Source organism: Malurus melanocephalus, unplaced genomic scaffold (assembly GCF_030028575.1).
Source record: "Malurus melanocephalus ecotype Western Australia unplaced genomic scaffold, MMel_1.1 scaffold_199, whole genome shotgun sequence".
Lineage (NCBI taxonomy): Eukaryota > Metazoa > Chordata > Aves > Passeriformes > Maluridae > Malurus > Malurus melanocephalus.
The window spans coordinates 1,078,711-1,098,958 of NW_026623431.1; the positions used below are offsets into that span (position 1 = coordinate 1,078,711).

General features: G+C 38.9%; 1 protein-coding gene across 1 annotated transcript in view; it reads right to left on the reverse strand.

Annotated features, from left to right (window-relative positions):
- The window catches only part of SLC2A9 (solute carrier family 2 member 9), an 81,496-nt gene extending 79,667 nt beyond the window's left edge, over positions 1-1,829 (reverse strand). The window contains exon 1 of the mRNA XM_057373490.1: positions 1,749-1,829. The gene's annotated coding sequence lies outside the window, so the exon portion shown is untranslated. The remainder of the gene's footprint in view (positions 1-1,748) is intronic.
- Positions 1,830-20,248: the final 18,419 nt, after the last annotated feature.

Here is a 20,248-nt window from a genome sequence, read left to right on the forward strand (position 1 = left end):
TTATACCAAGGTTCCAGTCACTACACCCTAAGCAAAACACAAACAAGCTTCAGGCAGTTTGTCTGTAATATAAAAGATTCTGCTGTGACAGATTCCTCATGATGGGCATGCACAGCTTCCCTATCTATCTCCCAAGCACAAAATTATATTGTCTCCATAAAAAAAATGATGTCTATGTCAACATTGTACTACTATGGACAGGGAAAATGTGGAAGCACAACCTCCAGCCGACAAAATTCACTTGTAATTATGAACTTGTACAACCTCTCAGGAATGGAAAGGGACTCTTTTTTACCCCTCAGGACACACCTCTTTCAAATGTAGCATAGAATAGTTTGCTTTCTTTTAAAAGCAGGAAAAAGAAGCACTAAGAGAGACAACACCACAGGAAGATGTGAACTGCAAAGATTTGGGAAACACATCAGTGTAAGAATAACCCAAACAGACTCAGTAAGTCTTATTGTCCATGATAGACTGATATCTAATAAGTTTTGCCTTTGGGACACAAAATTGCCCAACTTAATTACTTTGATTTCCTATGTTTTGTACTGGATTTTTTTTTTTTTTAAATTTTGATTCAACACTAAAATTCAGGTAAAAGCATGGAAAAGTTTTGCATCTCACTCTTATACCATAGTGTGTGTGCTGCTATCATTTTTCTACTCAACTATGGCAGTAATTTTCTATGTCTGAGTGCTCGTGCCTTTCAAAAATGGAGCTGTCCATGAAGGGTGACAGACTCAAGCTGAGGACTTGTCTGAGCTTCAAGCCAGCTTCTGTCACTAGTTTATGGTGTGTACTGCAATGAATGTGCTCTTCTGCCTGGTACTATAAATCACATGTACACACTCAGAAGAAATCCACCACTGATTCATTAAAAGGGTGATTAAGTCAAATATCCAATGTGTAGAACACATTTCAAGTATCTGTGTCCCCAAAGCAGTAACATTTTATGTTTAGATCCTTTTAAGTGACATAACTCTCTGGTTGAAATAGGTACACTGGAATTCCATTAAGAGCCGAGGGGATTATTTTCTCTTCAATTGTATTAAACTAGATCTGTTCTGATTCTAGTGAGTCTGTACAAATCAATGTTTCTTACACCACTTCTGGAAAATGTATCACAACCCCAATATTAAAATACCATTGATGAAATCAGGTGGGGTATGATTTTAATTTGACACAGAGCAATCCTATGGTACTGAACTATTTAGAAAAAGTTTTTCTCAAATACTGTAGAYACCCCAACTTCTAGAAATGTCTGTCGCATAGGTAATTACTTAACATATTGGTAAAAAAATATGTGTGTCTATTTTTTTTCCTGAATCTGTAATATCCATCCGAAAGTGCCTTTAGAAGATGAATAATTATTATATTGCATTTCAGTATTTCATACAAGTCACAATCTGTTCTCTTAGATGAGGAAAAATTGAATTTCTGTCTTAAACTAAAGTGTTCTGTTGTGGGTTGTTGTTGGGCTTTGGTGGATCTTCTTCTATAAACAGATGAAAATTAAAGCTATTTTCCATAGAAATGTTTTACACTAGGAGAGGAAGTCAGATATCAGAGCCAATGAGTACTTGCATAGAAGTTGAGTACATGGCTAACACAGGAAATTATTTGTTTATAMATTTCACAGCATTGGTTTATACAAAGATAAACCTACTCTTCTCTCCCCAAGTCAAACCCTTGAGAACATTGTCAAATTTGCTGAAAATTATCAAGTCCAACTTCTAGATGCTACTCACCACTTRTCTGAAGAATGCTTCACTTCCAGTGCAGCTCAGTGCAGTTCAGAGGCAGCCCTCTTCAGAATTGCTGCAGCTGCCTTCTTCTCTGAAATAGGGACAGCTAAATCACTGAATTAAATGTAAAGCCAGATTTAACTCTTTTATACCTTTTCAGAAGTAATAAATAATTAACAGTAAAAACAAAGAATAGTATGACGTTTCRGCTGGAATTCATGCAATGTGTCTTTTTTTACCCAATAGAAAACAAACTGCCTTGTATGGCTGTGGTACCTGACAAGAAGTCTTTGTTTCAGATGTCATAAACYATGAAAAATCTTTGCTTCCCTCATTTGAACCATTAGGAATTTGAAATGCAAGTGCCTAAGGCTAGGACTTGCATTCTTATACTTTTACCTGATTACAAGTGACCGTGCTGAGGAACACCCACTGCATTCCACGTGCTGTAAATAGCTTTTAGCAGTGATGTTGTATACTTGAGCTGTAAATAGCTTTTTAGCAGTGATGTTATATACTTGAGTGTGTGATGGTGTGTGGTACTTGCGAGGATCCACCCCTTTGCAAGTTTATAGAAGGCTGGGATGGTACTGTACAGAACATAATATACAGTAATTAACCTCTCCTAGTTAATATAAAAGATTTACCTTGTCTGTTCTTCTGGCTTTGTGCCATAGAGGGGAGCTCCATATCACTTTAAAAACTCAACAAATCATGGGTCAGGACAAGGGTGTAGCASTTTGTCATTAGTTCCTTACATCCCAAAGCTAATAGAGATAAGAATACTGTATTGTGAAAAGGTGCTCTCTGMTTTGGCTTTTCCCTGCTSCTACATATATTGCTTTCTTTGAAAATTAAAGATATGTTATATCTGTCTCATTAGCATTATCCTGAAGCCCTTGATATCTGATTTAGTTGGATTATTCCTAAATTTGCAGATGTGAAGCTACCCAAGWCTTGTTCGGTAGAGAAACAGCTGTACAGAGGTGAATTGGCTGAAACTGTAAACTCTGGCTGGGATTTGAAGTAACCTTGGTGTTTCRGGGAAAGTGGGATTATTGAGCATGTGGTACTTGATTTGTATTTCAGGTTATGATTGTTCTGGCAGCTCCTACGGATCACCTCTGGTCCTGTTGCATAAACCTTGCTGAGGTTCTCAAAAGATATTACCATCAGATTTACTTCAGCTAAACATAGGCATCCTTCTCCAGTTACTGGATGCTAATAATTGAAAACACCACTTCTGAGCAACAGGAAAGAAGCTCTCCTTAAGATCCCCCAGGATATTTTATGTAAAAGTGTCTTTAGACTTGAATCCAATATCTTAGAAGTAACAGGAAATACCGTCTTGTACTTTAGTTCCTTATAACATGGTGGCTGTACGAAATAGATTCTCTCATACTCTGGAGCCAGAATGAGGGAGCAGACATGTGAGTTTCAAGCAAATCTTGTATCTTAGGCACAAGTGAYAGATGATACCTTCCAGACTGTCACATATATTTAATTTTAATTTCAAAAAAACTACATTTTAGCTGAAATCTTTACAACTTTCARATTAGTCCAAGGTGATTATTGTGACAAAACACGAGATGCACTACTTCCTAGAAGCATCTGTCATTTCTGGAAAGGACTTGCTGCTCAGTGTGTCTCATGATTAGGATTAGGAGAGGAAAATAAGCAAGAAAAGCTGTGATGTTGGCAYTGCTACATTACAAAACAAGTTTTACATAGTTGTGTAAGTTTTGGGAATACATGCACCTTCAAAGAGCATGAATTCAATGGACATTGAAGAGCACCTCATTCTGTGATAGGACTAATCCTTTCAGACAATGCTACYTCTTTGATCCAAATTTTACCAAGCTTTAAATTCATGTTTATTAGTTTGGCCTGTACCATCCTGAGCAAGAATACAAAGAAACCATCTCAAGKGCAACTGACACAGACATGACCAAGAAACAGCACAAGCAAATCATGACTTTCTTTGCTGGATACCTCACAAGAAAGAAATCATAAACAGAACAGAAAAATTGGAATGTTTACAAGCAATTCTATSTTACAACTTACCAAGTGACTATTCAGACAGAATTCTGTGAAATTGCATTTTAATGTTCCAGATTAATTTTTTCATTGTTAGGAAGTTGGAAACACGAACCCTGGAGAAAACGTGATAACCAGAGAGTGTACACTGTGCATGCTCATTCACACCTAAAGATGATTCACATCTAAAGATGTAGTTGGTTTGAATCAACTACACATCTAAAGATTCACATCTAAAGATTCACATCTAAAGATGTAGTTGGTTTGTATGCAGATAAGCCTCTTTGGAAATGCAGACTCAAACTGATGCTAAGATTTTGAGTCTATAACAATGTTCTTATCTGGCAAAGCAGTGGCATACAGTGTACTTTTAAACCTAATTCCACAGGAAAATTAACCATGYACATAAACAGTTTACTAGTGGAAGAGAGAACATCTAGCTGCTCCCTTAATCAAACCAACAAAACTGGAATTTGGTGTCTTTTTATGGCTGTATTGTCCTTGATGGAAATGCACTGCACTGCTAAAACCGCAATTTTGAGGTTGSACAGGACACTGACCATTTTATTTGGTAATCCTTTAATCTTAAAAACCTCAAAGTTCTTAATACTTAGGCATCAGTACAAGGAAATCAAACAGAGCTGGGGGAACAAAACAAGAATATTGAATATATAAAACCAGTTTTTTCTAATTTTATATAACAGTTCATTGGATCAGCTACAGCAAAGTATTTTCCAGCTATTTTGCAAGAAAAAGTGGTTAATAATTACCTCTTGCTGTGTTGGCCATTAGTGTTGTTTTAACCATTTTTTCCTATGTACACATGCAAGTCTGGTATGTCATCATTTAGGAGAAATCTTATGAGCCATGAGTTTAATGTTTTTATTATGTTAGGGTTATTTCCAGCATTACCCTCTATGCAGATTAAACCTAGTTAAATCTCTGCAAAGTTATTTCCAGTGAAATCAGCCTAGCATCTATGTACCATTTAGTAAATGTTGAATTAAATATTGACAAGTGAAAGCTTTTATGTTGTAAGGTCACGCCCTGAGGTAAGATCAGTGCTGCTCCTTTGTACAGGTTCATTCCAGGCAGAAAGGAAACATTGTTTAAGYGATTTGCATTATAAAGAAGAATGATGCCACAAAAGGAAGCTTCCCTAGAATGGGAGTTTTGGATTCAGTTCTGGAGTACCCAACATCCAAGATTCTTTTTGTTGAACATTGAAGAGAATTTTCAAAATCTCCAAGACCAGAGTATTTGAGCAGTGCTGTTACACTCAGGGATTGTTTACTACTTCTCTTGGAATCTTCAGAGGAGAACCAGTGGTCTTTTGAAAGATCACTTAAATTGCTCACCCTCAAGATGGAGCTTTGTATTCTGACTTAAGGATCATCCTCATTGATACAATGACTTCTTTTGGCCTTAGACATCACTTTTGATCTCTGTGGAAAGGGAAGAATCAAAATGCYTTTACATGCTTGCAATCTCAGCCAGTCACTAACTTGCTCAAAACTTGTGTTGAGAGACTGTGGTCCCCTGAGAGCAGCAAGCACTGCTTGAGTCTGGAGTACACACATTCCTCGCAAGGCTGAATGTGCCTAAAAAGGATGCAGAGCAAGCTCAGGGTTGAAATATATACTCATGTTACTTCCTTGTGAAAGTCAGTCCTGGAAATCAAGCTAGGAAAATAAACTTTGCCAAACTTTGCCCTATCCAACCTGTCCAGCTATTTTAAATAACCCCAATCCCTGCTTTGCTTCAAGCTATGAAACCCTTTTAGTTTGTCTAGCTGTAGTTTTGGGTTTGATGTTTCATTTTTCTTCATCTAGGGRCTAAAAATAATCAGGGATATTTGTGTACCAAATTATTCTCCCATTCTCAGATTCATGAAACCTGCCAAGCAGTGGCTCWCCATTTATTCTCTGGGAAGTAAAGAGGTAGCATCGAGGTATTCCCCTCTAAAAGTAGGGGTAGGTAATGCAATACAAGAATTGGCTTCAATGTATCACTGCCTTAATTTGTGCAGTTAAATCTTGATATGTAAATATGGTCAAATTCTGCATGTTGTGAACATATGTGTTTTTCTCCCACTTTGAGGAATTGGGGAATGAAAGAAAAAGATGGCAAAGTAGACCTTCCCTATGGTCTCAAGCTTTGGCTGGGATTCCCAGAGGCATTTAAAAAATGGTACAAGAAATGCTTTGTCACACTCAGTAGGTTTCAATTCCATGAATGTAAATATGCAAAACTCCCTTACACGGCCAAGACTTACGAAATGTTGCAAAGGCTGGTGGCTGAAGCGTCTGCTTTGCATTTCAAAAGATATTGGGATCAAAGTCTGTTAGTTATTACAATTTTCAGCAGCTCTTGGCACCCAGGGGTGAGGGGAGTCTCCTGGAACAGCGGGGACTCCCCTCTGCCCTCCCTCGGAAAGCACGATAAGGGACATTCTCAGACATTGTCCTCAGTCCAGGTAAACCTGATCCAGACCTTTACCCTGACCAGAGSCCTGACTTTGTGGCTCACACTCAGACCTGCCTTGTCACTGTGCACTTGCCTGATGATGACAGGGCTGTATCTGCYCCTGACTTGCTGACTTCAGTTCACACCGAACCCCAGACCTGCCTCATCACCAGGGCTTCTGTCTTTTCACTGCTGCCAGATGACTGGCAGTCAAAGAAATTGTCAAAGAAATAGTATCAAACATGCATAAAAGACACCATTTTATAGTAAATTCAGAAGCCATAGAGTCAGGCAAAAGAAAAACAAAACAAACCCAAGGGACTTGGAGGTGCAGGTGACTTGTCATAACCCATCCCCCACCAGGGTGAAGCCACCAACCTTGTGAGGAGCAGGGGATGGATGGGTGTAATGCTGTGTGACATTAGTGTAACACTGCTGACTGCATTGTTGTTCTCTCTTTCTCTGTAATTAGCAGATCTGGACTAATAGTGAGACTCTTAAATAAATCTCAATTATAGAAACACACTCACAGTTAACAGTAAATTCCTAATAGATGCAAGGTGTGTTTCCCCTTGAACAATAAACATTATTTTGAACAATGTTTCTGTTTTATGATTTTCTGCTCTGAAAACTGAAGTCATTTGAACTGTGATGTTCAGAAAGGGAAGCAGAAGATACTGCAGAGGTTTAGTACAGTAGCTGTATTTGTCAAAAACAGGACTCTCTCAACTGGTCAGGACTAGTGACAGCAAAAAGAATTCTCCATAAAAGAAGATCATATTTGTTTCAGTTGCAGTCAAATTGTAAAACAATTTTTCTGCAGTTAACTTCATTATCAATCTRTGCCTAGGATGGTAAGTAATACTTTTTAACCACCTAATTATTTAGGTGGTCTAATCATTCATAGAAATAATTATGTTAGCAGAACAGCATRTCCTTGGAAGATATTAGAAATTAAATTAATTCCACAGTAATTTCAAGTGAAGGTATATTTTTTCTCATTTTATGGAATTAAAGGACAATGACAGAAAACCATCATTCTGGGTCCAGACTTTCCTAAGTAGAGAAAGAATAGGGCTGGAGCAGTGATCATGCCCCTGTACTTGGCACTGGTGAGGCCACACTGTGAATCCTGTGCTCAATTCCAGCCCCTCAGTTCAGGAAGAACACTGTGCTGCTGGATCAAGTCCAGAGAAAGGCAGTGGAGCTGGTGTAGGGACAGGAGCTCCTCTTGTGAGGAGAGGCTGATGGACCAGGGGTTGTTCAGCCTGGAGAAAAGCAGGCTCAGGAGGTACCTTATCACTCTTAGGTGTTTTCCAAYCTAAATGATTCTATGATTCCATGATAGTATAATCTGGAACTGCACAAGCATCCAGACAGATGTAYGCACAGGTTTCCAGGCAAGACAAAATCCCCAAGTTATAAATTTGTATAAAATCCTGTATAGCCCAATATCCATTGTTTGGATTGCTAATGACAGCTACTGTATTCCAGCTTTTCTTCTTCCCTTGTGCTCAAACATTTCCCTTTGCAGCAACCTTTTGATCTCTTCCATCTTAAGTACTGGCTTTAAAGTTCAGTCAGAGCTGACCTCTGCCCACTCTTGATACTAAAGGTTTGAAAATTGAACAAGCTACTGTAATTTAGTCGTGTAAAGCAGTATATGGGAGCAAGAACAGTAACATAATGCGAGTCACTAACAGTGAGGTTGTTCCAATTCCTGTTTTATTGCCAATTATATGAACAGGGTGTGATAGTGACTGAATTATRTCCAAGTTCATGACTCATGCCATGTATGGCAAAAAAATTCTGTAACAACCCTATGTTATTGCATTCCACTTTGCTGGTGGTTCAAGGGGCATTACATTAATGTTAAGACTTATGCTGTCAATTAATAAAATATTAACCTGAGAACAGAAACAGGAATCTATATGTGGCACACACTAAGCCATTGGGAAGAATATTCAAAGTCACCATGTTATTCCACAAGCCATTACTGAAGTAAAAGGTTGTTGCACAGCAGAGTTTTGGTTATAGATCCCCTTACCTCCCATTTATGGTGGTAATGAGAATCAAGGTTTTAAGWACTTTTTGTGACCTGGTCTGTGAAAGGTAATTCACTGTTCCAGACAGTATAGGGTGCAAGTGCAYGCTATCTAAGCACACAAAAAAGTTATGCAAGTGCTGCAGCACCATGCTAAACAGGATCTTAATCATACTGCTGAACTGAGACACTTCTGTGTCAAATTAATTCCATTAAATGAAAGAACAATGCATGACAATACTGTTATCTGATATGGTTGCATTGCTCAACCTGTCATTGAGTTATTTTGAAAAGGAGGGCAAATGTGAGGAGAAAGTTTGTGTAACAGTTTACCTCAGACACTCAAACCTAAARCTGATTGTAAAGAGCTGGAGAAAGTCACTTGGTGCTTTAAATGACTGCTAAAATTAATTGCTTATACATGTGTATTAATGTAGAAAAACCCTTAATAAATACACAGTAATGAATACACTTGTAGCTATTTTTTGGAAGGACCCTGAAACCATTCTGAATAGTCTTAGAAAACTGACAGTTGAGTTCTCTGAGGAAGACAAAGCAAGAAAGACTTTACATAAATCTTAATAAAAGACTCCTTATGCAGATACTGATCCAGACTGTGCCAGCAGTAGATTCTGTAATGGGCCTTTACTCTCACAGCAGATGCAGAGAAGGATAGAAGTTATGAATGATGCCTTTGGAGCAAGTATGCCAAGCTTAGGAAGGAGAAGTGTTCTTTTCCTGGAGTTGTCCTTTCCTTGCAGAACCTTTGCAAGCTTTAGACAATTACACAAACAGTTTTGCTCCTATAAAACTTGCCAGCACTCCCTTTATTCCAGCCCCACAGTCACATCTAATAATGGCTAGGACTGGCTATTCAAGCAATGAGAAATGAAGAAAATTTACATGTCCAGATTCTGTGTATAGGTTTCTCAAGAACATCGTAACTCAGAGAATACATTTGGATCCACTTTCCATTCTCCTGTCACTCCCCCAATTTATGTATATTTTTTGTTCCAGCTTCCTGTGGCAATGAGTTTGACAGGTCCATACATCAAGTYGTCAATTTTAACTTCTTTTCTGATTACTCATCTGGAATTTGCCTAATTCTTGKTTTGTGAAACTTATCAGCCATTCCCTTCCTAAGTGAAGTTGTGCTGGTTTATATGCTCATTCCTACATTATCTGCTTGGCTCCCTGGGCACCCTCCTGCTGTGCTACATTAGGCAATTACACCTCACAGGCTGTATCTATATTAGTCACTAAAATAGTTCTCATTTCCCTAAACTTTACAAGACATCTAGTTCACATGCTCCAAGACGACTCTGCCTTACAAGCCAGAGCATGCCTTGGTTTACTAAAATTCAAATGAAAACACTGCTGTGGCTGCACCATAATCTCCATAATGTGCCCAAGCAATCTCCCCTCATCTAATACTGTAACCTCAGCCTTAGGTTTGTCCTCCACAAGGAGTGTCTTGGTGTGTTTATTTTAAAAATGAATTGCTCTGAATAGGAAATGTGTTTTTGTAAAATCCATCACTTTTTTTTTCCCTGAGCTGCTGCATCAGTGCCAAGAACTGGTRCAAGAGATTGCTCAGAGCAGAGGCGAACCTGAGCTGGAGCCAGATGCTCCATGATGGGGAAAAGTAAGGCACCACTGCCAGCAAAGGGGAATTACCAACAAAATGGAGCTCTAGAGCCTTCAGAGGGAGCCTGCTCCAGGTAGAGTCCTCACTGTAAACCCTCTCAGAGCAAGAGGCTGGGAATAGCCAGCAAAGAGCAGAGGCAGTCAATCACATCTTGAAGACTGGACTCCAATCAGACTACTCTGAGTTATTAGTTTGCCTTTGGGACAATATCTAATTAATTTNTTTTTTTTTTTTTTTTTTTTTTTTTTTTTTTGCATGTTTTTCATTCTCTGAAGCTTCCTGAAATAAAATTCCTTGCTGAGCTGTTTATTTCCATTTCAGAAAAGGTTTAATTAAATTTCTCTCCCTTTCACTCCCATCCTATTTGATGACTACTTATGCTGCTTCTACTTCAGCTGTGATACAACAATTTGTAGTGTCTTTGGAGCAGAGGGGCATGACGGCTTCTGACMATCTTTTTCTGAAGTCCTGGAGAAAGAAATACTGTAATTAAGCAAAAATATAGAGACTCTTGTGTTTGTCTTTGTGGCTGAGGAATACAACCCCTCAGGGTGCTACATWTCACCAGTGTCTGGCATGCCTGATCCTTTTTTCCCCGTGCCCAACCCCTCTCCTAGAGGAGAGTGTTCATGTCAGGCTTTCAGAGTGGTTTTTGTTCACTGACATTGGACAGCAAAGGTTTGTGAATGTTATAAGTGTTCAATGTACTCTGGAGCCTCACAAACTGCTTCAATACCATTGCTCACAAATCTCACTATGGAAGGGCACAAGGAAAATATTAACCTTTTTCTTTTMATTTATTTTATAAAATAGAGTGTATTCTTGATTAGTGAGACTAGGTCTGGTCTAAAAACAATAGGCCAGCCAGGCAGGGAACTGCAGCAGCAAAAAAAAAGACTTATAGGGACTTACAGGGACTTCTGGGAGTTTATAGCAGTAGATATAGTAACTGGTCTTATATTCATTTTCTCCTTCTCCCCACCCTCCTGACAGCTAAATCATGAATATAATACTCTCCATCTGAAATGCAACGAGGTCTGCTCCATGGATGGTTAATTCTAAAACTGTTTATTGWTGTTCCATAATATGTAATGTATCARTTAGTGAGATAAAAACAACRTAATGAATCCYGTCCCTGAAAGAATCTTCTGTGTGGCATTTAAGCTTCAGACTAAACAGTTTAACAGGGATAATATGGTGTACTGCAGGAACACTGAGAGCAAATATCCACCCTGTAGTTTAATAACTGATTATCAACAAATGTATGACATTTAAATAGAACCATTACTGTTTCATCAGCTGCATGAGAGTAAGCTGATAATCTACAAGCAAACATGATRATAATGCCACTGCATGCAGCTTTTCCAACTTTGTACTCAAGATTTTAACAGACATTGAATGAAGAATCACCACGGAAGAAGGAAACACCATGAATTTTTCTAAACTGAAATTTATGATGGTGTTTCCCCAGTTGATACAAACTCTGATTGATATTTCCTTTTTTTTCCCTAAAAGGAAAAAAAAACAATTCACATGCAGTTAATTAACAGCTGGAAAGTTGCCTGATTGTTTCATTAGACTGAAAAAGAAAAACCCAGGGAAGCAGGAAAAGTAAAAAACTGACTTGTGTAATTGCTTGTTGCAAAAGAGGCTTGCAGCTTCTATCCAGCCTGTGAGGAACAGCTGATGTGCCAGAGTAAAATAGGCAAACTTTTAATGTAGTCTCTCTTACTCCTGTATGAATTCAGAGGAAGGAAAACAATGACAAACCTTAGTAACTTYTCTCTCTACAGTGTCTGCCATTCGGTGGATGCATAAGCTTGTGCACTACAAACATATATTCCATATTTTCATGGAATACCCTGAATACATCTTGAAATGGTTAAGTGCTGATGTCAGCTCAGGTTTGACAAGCTGTCAACAGCCCTCAAGGCAGCAAGGTAGGGTAAATGATATGTTCTACAGATATAAGAGACCTTGCATTACTCTKGAAACAGAAATTTGGAAAATTTTTGTGATTTTCTCCATTCATTGTCTTGTTCTATTTTCACTATAATTTCCTGTCTACCCCTCCCATGATTTGGTTAAAACATGAAATTCATTCATGAAACTGCTTAAGCCACTGTCCTCATCTTGTCTTTCCTTATATTTCTGCAAAACCGTAACATGGTGTTATTTGAGGCTCAGCTCTCATGCCCCCCATCCTCATGCTTGATTTGTCTCTTGATCATTTTGATTAATATTTGTTTCCCTCCAGGTGCAAAGCACTGCCGCAATATCCGGCTGTCTGAAATTATCCCAGCTTCTATTTTGTTTGAAATCCTAGCTTTAACTCTTCAAGTCCTTTCTCTGTATGTTAGTGATTTAATTCCTGTTGGAATGAATACATATGATGCCCTTCCTCATCTCTTTATGGGGACATTRCCTTATTATCATTCTTCACCCCAAAATCCACAACAGATATAACAAAGACTGTGCACTGTATCAGTCCCTACGGCATTCAGACCTCATTTAGTGACCTCTGGCCTGACCTACATCAGCTGATTAAGGTCTAGGATCCTTTGTGGGAGAGGATATACCAAGGACAAGATAATGTTTCAAATCGGAGGTGAGATTGCACCACGTTTACAGGCACATCTTTGCTCTGACTCATGCCTGCACACATAGTTACRCAGAAGCCACAGCCCTCTCTGGCAAAATCATGACTTGTTTGTGTCTTGTTTTTCAGTGTCTGACTGACCACAGATTTTGGAGATAGCAGATTACATGAGATGTTACTGCTCAGATCTTATTCCTTGGATCTACACATCTGTTGTGGTAAGCAAACATGGAGAAGACTCCCACTGCATTTGGACACTGTCCATCCAAACCTATCCTGAAGTGACCTGAACTACTGATACACATTGTTCTACCCAAGATGTCAAGGAAATACTTGGAGCTCAAATCTAGGGAGCTTGTAGCTACGAGCAATGAAAGGAATAATATGAAAACTTCAGCTAACTGTGGAGACTGAGAAGATCTCACAGCTTTTGATCACATTTGGCTTAGTTTTTTTTTTTTTCAAAAATCCAAGGAGAGAAGAATCTGGCCGTGACTTTCTTTCCAGGTACCTTCTTCTCTGCAACATGTTCTTTCATGTTTGCAGGGATTGCAAAGATTGAAATACTGACATCTCAACAGACAAAACATTTTTTAACTACAGTTCTCCTCTTTAAGGTTACTCTTRGGTGGTTTTGCTTGAAATTAAATGACAGTTTCTGTAGCAGTGTGGATCAACTTCAAACCCTTTGTCCAAGTCTAAGAGCTGATACTACTTCCCACAAAGTTTCCTCTGTGTTATAATCTCATTCTATCTGCTCCACTTGTTCAAGAGCTCAAATTTTTAATCCTTTTAAGAAGCAGTTTGCAATCAAAAAGATCTGTACTGGAATAACTTCCTATTGCAGAACCTGAAGGTTTTTTTCAGCTAGAAGGCCAGGTAGCTTCCAATATTGCCTATTTGTTCTTCCTTTCAAACTTCAATAACAATGYCTAGTTGTTGTATGACCACACAAAAGCCCCTTGCTAATTTGTAAACTAAGAAGCAGTAATAAAATAATGGAACAATAATAAACATCTTCTCCAAACTTTGTGGCACACCTCAAAATACTTTCACAATTGGAGAAAACTAATTTGACAACTCCCTTGCTAAACAAATCTCTACCAATTTTCCTCCAACCCATTGTCTGTGATGTTTGTTCACGAAACTTCTTCCTAGTAAAAGTCTAGTAAGAGCCAAAAGATTCATTACCCCCTCCACTACAAATAGTTTAGGAATGAGGAACAACTTCTAAACTAGCTAAAACAAAGCTGTGAGAGAGCCATATTCCTTGGTAGGGCTCCTCTGCTTCAGTGCAGTGGGGAAAAGAAGGAAAACCCCTTGTTCCACTACTTGTCAGTTTTCTTCTTTCTCATTCATGGACTGGTTTTGTCTGATGTAAAATCCAGAAGAGCTTAACTATTTAAGCAGTTTGGATTATAGCCTAGCAGCAGAAATAAGAAGTTCTTTTCTATTTCTTATCAGACACTTTTTTACTATGGCAAAGAACTGAAGAATAACCTTCAATGATTTTCTSTACCTATACATATATAGAAATTAAAGAACCCACAGTTTGTCTTTTTGTTACTATAGCATGAGACTCACTCGGAAATGCACATCCCTGAGGCACAGAGAGATAACGAGGTATTAAGATGTGGAAATAGATATGGAAGGCTAGTCCATGTTTCAGCACAGAGCTCTTTAGAAAGTTTTGTATTGGAAAACAAAACAGAACAGCACAAAACCCACAACACCACCACCACCACACATACCCGAGATTATAGAACTGAGAAGCATTTTTTTTTCCCATCTTTTTCTTTTCTCCATACAGCCATCTGCTTCCCCCTCTTCTACCCCTACCCTATCAGCACTGTGACTTAACAATGCAGAGAAAATCTCATCTTCAGGCAGAGGAACAAAACCGCTCCTCATTGTGAGGGATAAATGAAGGAGAGAATGAGAAACATGAGGTGGACCTAGAACAGGGGCTTATAGGGACAGAATCAACCCTGCCTGGACTGGGAGCATGGGATGTCTCAGCTCTTGCTGCTTCAGGAGCAAACAGGGAGACCCTGGCTCTCCWGCTCCCTGGCAGTGGGACTGAGTGAGTCAGACTAACCAGCACAGGTATTTSAGACTAAAAGATTTGGATTTTATACACATTTTTTTATACATTTTGACTCATCCTCTTTTGTCAGCATGAAATACATTCTCTAGGAGAGTTTACCAGTACGAGAGGGAAGTACTTATTGTCCAACTAAAKTCTAACCTGCTTAACTTCCAGCTTTTCAGCCTTAGAATTTTGAACTCTATGACTTAGTGGAATTTTTAACTCTTCCAAATAAAGTATCTTTGTGATTTAGCCATAATATGGCATTCCAAAGCACTGGGGACAACCAGTTAGACCATAGGACATTAGAACCATTAGAATAAAAGCACAGAAACAAAATTGAAAGCAAGCAGGTAAGAAAGTCTACAGTATTGTCAGCTGTGTCTCCTACCTCTGAGGATAGATGATCCAAAAAGTGCTTGCAGGAGGAAAGTATTTTACAGGTGTTGGGTATTGTTCTTCCCAAAAATCTTGAAATGAAAATTTACTCCAAATCAGTTAACACTGAAGGTTATTAAAAAGAAATATGTTTGTTCTCCTGATAGGCTTGACAGACTTGAGGCAGTCTGATCTTTGCTTGCCTTTCACACTGTGTGCCTAAGCAAAGGCTGCTTTCTGTGAATGGCTTTCTTCTACCTTTGGACTCAAAAAGATAATGGATAAAAAAAGATGCAAGGTCACAACCTCAACTTAAGCCTACAGTACTGTTCAGTGTTTTCAGGAGAGCAGCATAAATCTTTACCCCCTGAATTACCTCACCAGAAGTAGCATATGTAAAACAGAATAAGGACCATTGGCTGAGTAAGAAATGTCTTAATTCTGTTAAGAAGGATATGGTGCAAACAAAATTTCATCCCCAGTTTTAAAAAAAAAAGGTATTAGATTTAAAGTATATTTCATAAAATCAAAAAATTCCCAGTAGTTTACATACTACAGTGATCATCACTGTTAAATGCAGTAAGTATACAAGAGTGCCTATCTATCTGTTACAAGTTTCCACATAAATCACCACACACTCTAAGAAACCAGCACGCCTATTTTTCAGATCATATTGCTGTGAGATTTTTCCCTTGTATATTGGTTACAATACTCATGTCAGATCCCAACTTTACAACTCAGAATTTGTGCCAAGGAGCTGAAACCCCCCATGATTTCTTGTTTCCTTTTTATAATGAGCTTTTTACTGTGCTTGAAGACAGAAATGATTTTTAATAAAGGCACTTCCCAAGTTAGCGCATGATAATCTATACTTACATCAATTAAAGAACGCACTAAAGAAATTTTGTGCCTCCAAGGAATGCCACAGTTACAGAACAGTTCCTCCAGAAGATAAGAGCTGTGACATTATATGCACAGACTCCTCTCAATCAGAAGATTCCCCATAAAAACAAACCTTTCGTGAATCAGTAAAGAGATGAGGGGTTGCTGGGCATCCTCTGCAGTGCTTCACTCAGGAGAAAGGATGAGTGAGAAAGGATGAGAAAATGAAGAACCTCTTTCTTACCTCCCAGTGAGCAGAAAGGGCTCTGGACAGTATTAGAGAAAGCAGCCAAACCCTCTGTCTGCAAGATGAATTTCAGTCGGTGCATGTGGGTGGGGTGGGGAGGTGTGACTGCCCTCCCGATGGGGCAGAGACTGCTCAGGGCTCACTCTGTCCCTCTCTTACAAAAACCAAACACATCCCAAGGCACAGCCCTCTGCTCCCCAGGAAAGCTCTTCCCATGCCCTGCACGCTCCCTCCCTGCCTGAAGTTTCTCAGGAGGGAAGAATAGAACATAAGGAGCAGAGTCAGCTGATGRGGGAGGAAATACACAGCAGATAAGCTAATCTGTTGCCTTAGTATTAAGTAATTAATTGTACTAGAATAAAGTTGAAAGAAGAAAGATCAGTGAGGTAAGTCCTCTGAGAAAACAAGCATTTATTTGCTTTGTTTCGTTGGTTTTCATGTCAGGCAGGCTGTTTTACTGCAACAAAAGATTTAAAAAGACGTAACACCTGTCATAGAAGTCTTTTGGGCTGAGAAAAAAAGAACAGGCATTTAAAAGAAGATATTAATACATTAATACAGAATTATTATCATCGAAATACCCGGTTCTGTACTTGCTGTTATTCATTTGATCTTACCTTACAGACCATTCTGAAGAACACACAAGCTGAATATTTAAAAATTTGACACATGTAAGAAACTCTGCATTTTTCAGCTTTAGAYGCATGGATGATAATTAATGAAGTCAATTTTAAGCTGAATCCAAAACCCAGTTGTTCTTCTCAGAACTCTTTTCAAACCAGCATCTTTCTCTGCCCCAACTTCACTGGAACTCAGCCTTGGGTTCACAGTTATCACAGCAACTTCCCCAGACTCAGGACTGTCCAGTCAAAGTGAGCACACAGTGCTTGAATAGGCACCAGCAAAGGACACACTGCTGTATTTACATCAGTGCTCACTTAAGGGTCTGATTGTGCTTCCTCCAGCATCTGCCAGCCCTCCTGGCCTGGATCCAGGAGTCTGTAAAAGCAGTGCCAGTAACACTTACGGGTGGTACACCCTTTTTTCCCAAAGAGCCATTATCATTGATATTAAATATTTACACAGTAGTGACTACAAACCCCAGGCTTGGCATTCTGCTTCACTACCYGGTAGATAAAGAGCTTCTTCATTGGGAGTTCAGCGCACTTGGGGTGAAGAAAATAAGATGAGAAAAACAAACAAAAGAAGAAAGGTCAAGTCCCAGTTAGTCATGCTAACTTGGGCTTGCATTTCATCCTGCTGGAACTTTCTGACCACCAGAGTAGAGGATCATTCTAAAGTAGCAGTGAGGTATTTCAGAARGTACTGAACAGTTGTCTTGGTTTTCAAGACTATGGCTGAGCCATGAGGAGTTTGCTGAGGAGTTTTCATCTCAGGACTAGGCAAACACTTTCAAGAAAATCAGATACCACGGACAGTGAGCCACAGAGTCTGCTGCTGAGTTTGTCTCTTGTAACCACGACACACTTACAGCTTCAGAGACTTACAGCTCCAAAACCTGCTGTGAGAACAATACAAATAGCCACTCTTTGTGGGAACAGACTAACACCCACTGCCTGTTTGTTCTTCCCCTAAAAACTTAGGGCRTTTACGTTCATAACAATGCTACTATAATCCCTTGTCACAGCACAGGAAGTGGGAATTTTTACTTCAGTCTCTTTCTCAGCATAAGGAGATTTGGTCCTATTCCTCTAYTTCCTATAAATCTGTCTTGGAGTAGTGGACACTTGGAAAGGCACTGCCACAACCTGTCCTGAAGAAATGGTACTGAGTGTGCATCAATGAAGATGAGGTTACCAGGGAAACAAGTGTATCCAAGGGAAAGCAGGAGGCTGTGCCACAAATGTGCATGGCACTCTAGTACAGAGCCCTGTTCAGAGCCTTGGAGACTCTCACAGGACAGGGTTAAAGAAAGACTGCTTCTGGTGTGGTTTTTGCAGAGTGATACAGCCYTAATCCCTTCAGCCACTAAAGAGCAGCTGACAGACAGTGTTTTGGGGTGAGCAAGGCTTTGAAAGTCAAAGAGTGAAGAGGTCACTAAAGCTGCTCCTCTAGCCCATGTCCCTGGCTGCCTCTTGCACTGAGGTGTGCAGTAAATGCATCTGCTCAGAGAGTTCCAGTGTGCTCAGAGCGGATTCCTAGCTGAGCCTGCTTCTCTCACCTCAGCCCAAACTGAGCACTGAGGCTGCTACAGAAACAGCAGATATCTACAGAGTTGTCTACTGCATTTAGAGCTATCCAGTTCATACAACTGAGTTTAGAATAAAATTTGGCTTGACTTTTGTTAAGTCAGTTTTGAATCTTCAAATTCCATCCAAGTCTTGTGTTGAATTTAACCTAATATGCCAAATAAGCTCCCATATAATCTTGTTAATCTGCAGGCACCAAGTGATCATCATTCTGCCCTGGAGCCGGATTTATGAGAGATTAGAGTGGAGAGTGTCCAAGCTGGCCCAGGGACAAAAGACAGTGTTAGAGACAGCAGCCCAGTGTCCACAGAGCTGCTGTGGGACAGGAACAGGACACAACCAGAGATCTCACATGGGGCTGAGGGTTTGTACCAGCTCCCAGTGTGGGTGCAGGGGTCTCATGACTGCTCCTACTGTCACTAATGACTGCTCCTACTGTCACTGCAGAAGTAGCTGCAGACTGGAGAAAATAGTCTGTACACAGACTGCACTGAAATAAATCTTGAGTTTTCCTATAAGCAAAACAATATGGTGAAAATGTGCTAGCAGGGCAATGAGTGCTAAACCTACATTGCTTCAATTAAACTGAGCTTAGATATATCCTGGATGGACACAATCCACAGCTGAAAAAATATCAAGTATTCAGCGCAGTGATTCCGATCTTGAGAGAGTGCTGATTCACTTGATGGCTCCTATACCAGAATGACTTCTCTGTGGAAATGCACAAGATCTTAATCCAGAGAGCAAGACCTTGACGAAAGAAAGAAATTTCATGGATTTTACACTCAAATATATTTGCAGTCCACCATGTGGTTTTTTTTCCCACYGGAATTTTTTTCTCTGTATATCTGAACCTGGTGCTGAACCAGAACAAGCCACACTTAATCCTGGACCACAAACCAAGGAGAAGAAGATAATTAGAAACCCTGGAAGATAAGCAAAAGCACAAACTTGTTTTCAGTTTATAATAYTTATGTTTTGAACAATTGAAGACCTGGCCTTTAAAATTAACTTGGATTTCATTTCAAGAACCATATTAATTGTACACAAATACTTACTTAAAAATACAAAAAGCACAAGCGACATCCATTATTTCATAATGCAATATCCATTTAGCAGATATTTCTGCTCCTRTTAGGTTTTCTTTTTTTGCATTGTTTATTATTTGCATCATTTGTCATTTRTTCTATTTCTTAGGAAGATTATCTRCCCCTAAACCAGAGTTTAGTCTTGCATGAGAAATTCCATTTTAGCAGACCTCTCTGATCCTMCTAAATACATGCTAATGTGAGAGGTAGCACTACCAGACTAGAATATGCKAATAAAAACRCTCCATTGTGCATCATGTGATGAACAAAGATTTTGTGAAATAYAAATATGCCTTTGGGATTTTATGGCAAATGTTAAGTTTTATTCAAGAATAAATTGTGGTTAATTATCTGTCTCAAAGGATGGCAGTTTTGAGGTTCTTATTGCTAATTCAAACAATCATAGTGTCAGTTATTTAGCAGTGATAGTAATTAGAAAGATATCCAAAGGAAAAGATCCTYTCTGGAAATTGTGAGAATGTTGTAGGCATGTCAAAGAGCATAAACTTTTCACAGTTTTAAGGTATGTTATAAATAAAATAATTTTTTTTTAAAAAAAAAGAAGTTGACCATCACTTAGCGATGGTTTGGAGTTTTTTGACCTAAAAGCTATATCCTGAGTTATTTGAACAGAAAAATGGATTAATGTATGTGAAGATGGACATGCAACTAGAAAAAAGACCTGCCAACATAACTGTAGTAGTTATGTTAAAAAATATTCACATTCCATAAAATTATAGTACAAGTATATAGTATATATATATATATATATATATATATATATATATATATATATATATATATATATATGGAGA